Here is a 6,579-nt window from a genome sequence, read left to right as displayed (position 1 = left end):
CGGCATTTCCTTCTGGTCCCTCCCCCACAAAAAGTCAAAATTTTCACGAAAAATAATTTACCATAGAGAACAAGACTGGATTATTCAAGTTCGTGAAAATTTTGCGACTCCCAATATTTTTAATAGAGCTATGCCAGGTGCAAAAATGTGTAATATAGCCCATCACATCATGTACCACCCTCATAATGGGCCTGCATTTGGAATAATTATAACTATTATAAAATTCGAAATATCCATCTGATTCTCTTCAAATTTCACACATTCCAACATTTATGATCTCTATGTGAAGATGAAATATATCGGTCCACTTCTTTTAGTACGTTCCCCACAAAGGGGTCAACATTTTGAATAATTATGTATCCCATGGAAAGCAAAAGAAACCTCTTTTTTTTGCTCAATTTCACACATTCCAATATTTCCAAGAACTGCTGTAAAGATGGTAGATATCGGTCCATTCCATCTGGTACTTTCCCCACAAAGGGATTAAAATTTTGAATAACAAAACGCTCATAAAAGGTAAATAACAAAACGAAAGTTCTGGTATGAAGATGGGATGTAAGGGTCCATTCCTCCCTCCCCCTTAAAGGCGATAAAATGTTAAATAACCAAAATGCTCATAAAATGCATCTTATTCCTTCAAAATTTCAAACATTCCATTATTCTATTAACACAAGATATGGTGTGAAGATGATAGATATAGTCTTTTTTTTTACCTCCCACACTAGAGAATTGATATCTCTCATGGTTTTCTCACGGATGGTTTCAAACTTTATTTAAACATCCCTCTCAACAGCACCAACAACAGTGCTTCAGGAAACTACTAAACCAACGCATGTCGTGTCATTCTATAAACGATGGAGTTTGACGGTGCAACGAGGCAGAATTTGTTTTAAAACACATAGTACTGAATAAGAGTTAATCGACCCTCATCCTTATTCCGAGATCAGCAAATCTATGGAAGAGTTTTCAAAAACGATTACTGCAGATATGATAGCTAAGAGTGGAAAATTGGTTTGCGTGTAATGCCAGTCCAGGAATCGCATGAATATCCAGAACATGTTTTCCGAGGCGGAAGGAATTTTTATAGATACAAATACTTGTCCTTCCAAAAGGACAAAGCTTGGTAGAAAGGTTCACAATTTGGAATACCTCCCATCCAATTTGTCCAGAATGTTATATATAATATATAAGAGTACATTTCGTTTGTAACTCATCGAAATATACATTTTAGACCCCTTGATCAGCATAAAATTCCATGAAGATTTAGCGAAGTCCGATAGCGATATATTTTAGGTCTATAGAATTTTTAGTATTTCTTACTGAAAAAATTCAACATAAGTATATAATATTGTCTAGGTGTTGAGAGATTCTAATCGAAGTGGATAATAGCAGTACATTCCTTAAAAGATTTTGAATTGTAATGCTAATTTTTCATTTAATGGTGTAGTCCCAATATGGACGTACTTCCAAGTCTACGTTTATGTCTAATATTCACTTGGGGTTAACAAATTTAATTCATACAATATTGGTAGGAACGTTGACTTGAGAGGTAGACTGTATGGTAGTATTATTTAGTCTGAGAATTGGAGTTTTGCTATTCTGACTCAATAACGTCACCTGCAATTGCAACTTTCACCCCAGACAATATTGGTTGGGAACGTGGACCTGGGAGATACCGTTATATGGAGAATAAACAAAAAGGTATACCTCCTCTTCCCCAAAGTAGCCTAAATAGAAGTTTTTAGCCAAATTGATTGGAAATGTGGTCAAGATCCATGAAGTAGGTAAAAATCAAAATCAAGAGGTAATTTTATTGAAACATTTGACTAAGATTCCGGAAATAACAGAAATCACGGGATACCTTCATATGAGGATTAAACCAAAACGTGGACATACATTGATAGCTTTTTTTAAGGATGGTTTTTTCTCACTTAGAATTCAAATCAGCAAAACTTGGGGAAATTAGTATGTGCAAATTACTTGAAATCGGGGTATACCATTAAATGGGGCTATACCAAAACGTGGACCGATATGACCTAAATTTTGTACAAATGAATTAGAATTAGAATTTCCCGCCCACCAAATTAGATGTTGCACAGTGTTATTGATATGGAATACATATTGAAGTATCCCATAGAAAGAAAAACATATATGAGATCTATAGCTTTATCTGAAACGATATTCCCTAAATTCGAAAAATATGCTTATTTGCTGTACATATATACATTTGGACGAAACATATCGGATGAAATATATATACGAGAGCTATATCTATATCTGAACCGTTTTCCACCGAATTTGACATACTTACTATGAGGCTCAATTTGGTAGCCATGTGCAAAATTCCAACTTATTTTATATACTATTACACATTTGGAGAACAGTAAAAGAGAACTCGGACGAAGGTATATTTGGTTAATTTAGGTCAATGTGCGACTTAAACTTTCAAAACGACGATATACGTGTCTTCTATTTCGATTTCAAAGTCGATTTAGCGATGTCCATTCGATAACTCTCGAAGGGAGTAACCGATTTGGTCCAAACTTGGTACATCGCAATTTTATTGCGAAACTAGATCGAGTTCGGAGATGGGCAATATCGGTCCACGCCTTCTGATACCTCCCTCACAATAGGTCAACATTTTCATAGAAAATAATTTACCGCATAGGAAGAAAATGGATAATCTGATTTTGTTAAAAAACTAGCAAATCAAAGTTTTTTCGAAATATAACGCAGGTTCTCTTCAAATTTCACACATACCAATATTTTTACCGTTACAAAATCGGAGGTAAAGATGGAGTATATCGGAACACTCCTCCTCCTTCGGTACCTCCTCCACAAAGAGTCAACATTTAGAATAAGCATCCGATTATTTTCAAACTTGGCACATCCCAATATTTCTACCAAAACAAGATGTGATGTAAAGACGGGATATATCGGACCAAATTTTTGAATACCTTTCCCACAGAGGGTCAACATTTTGAATATCCATGACGCTCATAAAATGCGAAATATGCATCAGTTTTTTTTTTTAATTTCGCACATCCCAATATTTTACCCATTACGAGATTGGGTGTGAGAATGGGATATACACCTTCCGGAACCTCCTCCGCAAAGTTAAAAATTTTGAATAAGATGCGATATAAGTATCGGCCTACTCCTTCTAATGCCTCCTTCACAACGGGTCAACATTTTGCATAAAAATAATTATTACAAAATGTGAAATAAGAGTCCTATTTCGCACATCCCAATATTTCTACCATCACAAGATCAGGTACGAGGAACGGATGGAACAAATTTTTCCTTCTGTTACCTCCCCCACAACGTATCAATATTTTGAATAAAAAGATATTAGGCAACTTAATACTACACAAGATCTAAGATGGAGATCTAATATGTATATCGGTCCTCTCTTCCTGGTACCTCCCCCACAAAAGGTTACATTTTTAAATTAATAAAACTACCATAACATGCGAAATATGGAACTCCATTGATACCTTTCCCACTTTTTAACAATATGAACCATAATAACCCTTGTACATGCGAAATAAATCAGCGATTTTCTTCAAAAATAAAATGGGGTAAGTTGACCCACTCCTTCTGGTGACTTCCCAAAAAGTTGAGCATTCTTATAAAGTATATACATATTATCCAAAGCTGTCACCTCCAATGATTATCAGACTAAGGTCATAAGCGAAATTGACAATATTGTTCTACTCCATCGGTAGTACTCCTATAGAGGGTCAACATTTTTAATAATAATACATGTCAAAATATATTTGAATAAACGGATAATGGCTGGGGGGCTGAGTGTTAAGGTTTGTCTCAATATAGTACCTGCAGCAAAATAAGTTCAAGATTTTATTATAAATCGAATTTACCAAACTTATGTTCTATGGACTTTCCTTGCATATGGATAGAGAATGAATGGCTAACAGTTAAAACCGTTACAACTGCAAACATCCCCAGGTATTGGTTCGTCATCGAAGTCATTACCATCATAATTGTCACAGGAAGTGAACGAAAACAACAAACAAAATAGATGAAACTGATTTGCTGACTTTTATTTTATTTTTTCCCATTCAATTTGTAGACGTGAACTCCCTGAAAACACACTTTGAGCAGTGAAATACTGCATTTTGTTTTCATAAGTTTACCCAAACGGGAAAAAGCAAACAAAAGCATAACGCCAAAAAGGAAACCGGAAAAAGGTGCGAAGTAACAACAAAATTTCCTTTGAAAATTGAATAGAAAAACAGAATGCAATATGAAAGCAAAAACAAAAGACCTCAACTTTGGTGTTGCGGGCAAAATGGAAAATTTACAAAGGAAGTTGTCAGGATAATAATCTAAATAGGTAGCCACAAAAAAGGTAAGTAAAGCGAACTGGAACTCTCCTCCTCTATTCACCTGTAATGTTGATCAATAAACAAAAACAGATTTGTGTTCCCTCCCTTTTGGAGAGTTTCCCTTTCGATTGGGTGAAGTTTAAACCCTTTTCTCCCTTTTGTGTCGCAGCAATCCTAATTATTTTGACTAATGTCCTTTGATGAGTGTAATTAACTTTTGTTTGACTATGCCGTTGGTATTGTCGTCGAAATTAATTAAAGCTAACACTCTTTTTTTTCCAACTCGTCCTCCCCCTCGATTTAACCGGTTCGGAGGGGTGATTATTAACGGCCACCAATATGTGTGCGAAGGGAGAGACGGACGTCGGGTTTAATAACTTGATGTACGAATTTTGTTTTATTATATTTGTTTTTTATTAAAATTGCTTTGTTTTTTTATTTAGTTTACTCGTGGGTTGCTGTTGTTGTTGTCGTTTCTTGTTGTTATTGTTGTCATTGTGTTTATCATCTCTTTTGTCCTTTTTGTAGTCATTTTGTCAATGGGTTCGTTGCACGCAATAACGTCGTCTATATTTTGGTTGTCATACCTTCACTTTGACTTCACCGCCCCCTCCCTTGGTTGGAGTTGTGAGTCGCAGAATGACATTCAATTCATGGTTGGCATAATTACACCTTAACGACATATGTAGAACAAGTACTTTCATACCACCATACCATTTGTATCTATTTTGGAATTAACTTTGGGGATTCTTTAAAGAAGAATGTTAAAGAAAAATGTTAAGAATTCATCAGTGGGACAGATCTTTAAAATGCTCTACAAATATTTTCCACTTGATCCTATTTTTTGTCCAATTTATATGAAATGTGTAGTAGTAGATCCTTTTGGCCCAAGAAAGTATAATTTAAACTGGCAAGCTACTTCGTCTGCCAAAAGTCCACCTTAAAATTTTAGATTCGTTCCAATAGTTCATGGTGGGATTTTTTTACCCTCCACCATACTATGGAGGGTATATTAACTTTGTCATTTCCTCATGTCAGAACCAACAATGTATATATATATATATATTTGATCAGCGTAAAATTCTAATTCCATTTAGCGATGTCCATCTTTCTGTTGTAATCACGTTATCTTTCGAGCGAATTGAGATAGAAGGACAAAATTTGGCACACATGTGTATTTTGTCAGCAGGCTGATTTAGTTCGTGTATGGGTCTTGTCGGTCCATATTTTCGTTTAGCCTCTATACCGTAATTGTTTCAAATTTTGTATTTGAAGTTCGTAATGAGTACTACAGCCTATGACTGAAAACTATGCAGGTCACGTCTTCGTAAAGCCCTTATATAAAGGGTTTTTTGAGAGATATTTTTTCAACAGATTTTTCGTGAAAAAGTTCACCTTCCTTCAAAATGGTGAAGGGTGTTAAAAATTCGGCACGGTTGAACTTAGTTTCTTTTTTACTTTTTAGTTCTCAAAATGAAAACTGTTGTTAAGTTTAGCAAATTTTTTTAACCCAAACTTCATATATCGTACTAAATTTTCCGATTATACATTTTTATATATTATTCAAGTTTTTCAATTTTCGGAAAGAATATTGGGGAAATGTTTACCTATTACATAAAAAAATCTGAAAAAGTCTGTCATTTGTATGTTTACCGAGGAGGATAGTAGTAAAATCATTGCACAATGGACTCACATCTTATTTTTCTGTCCAAAGCTATTTCATATATAAACCCTAGAAACCAACAGTGACCTCAATATCAAATTTCAGATTTTCAGCTCTATCCCATCACCCAGTATGAAATTTAGTAACGTTTAGTACTTCTCGATCAATCATAGTACACATACCCAAATTCACCCTATTCTCTTAAAAGTATATATCAACAGTGGCCTCCATAACAAAATTCTGAATTCCAGGTCTATCCTAAGACCCAATTCTATTCCCCATCTATACTAAACATTTCTAAAACCACCTCCTTCTCTCCACCCTAGACTCCACCAGTGACCTCGATAGCAAATTTCAAAACTCCCTCTTTATCCCAACACCCACACATTTTATGGCGTTTTGCTCTTTTCGTACATTCATACGAACTTCCACTACCTCCCTCTTCTTTCAACTATACCTCTTTCAGCTCTATCCTTTCAGCAAATACCAATTTTGTAACATTTGGTTATCATATCCTTTTGATACGGCAAAAACGTGCCTCTTCGAAATAACGGTTTTCGATCTTAG

Source organism: Musca domestica, unplaced genomic scaffold, assembly GCF_030504385.1.
Source record: "Musca domestica strain aabys unplaced genomic scaffold, Musca_domestica.polishedcontigs.V.1.1 11, whole genome shotgun sequence".
Classification (NCBI taxonomy): Eukaryota; Metazoa; Arthropoda; class Insecta; order Diptera; family Muscidae; genus Musca; species Musca domestica.
Note: the sequence above shows the minus strand (reverse complement) of the source record.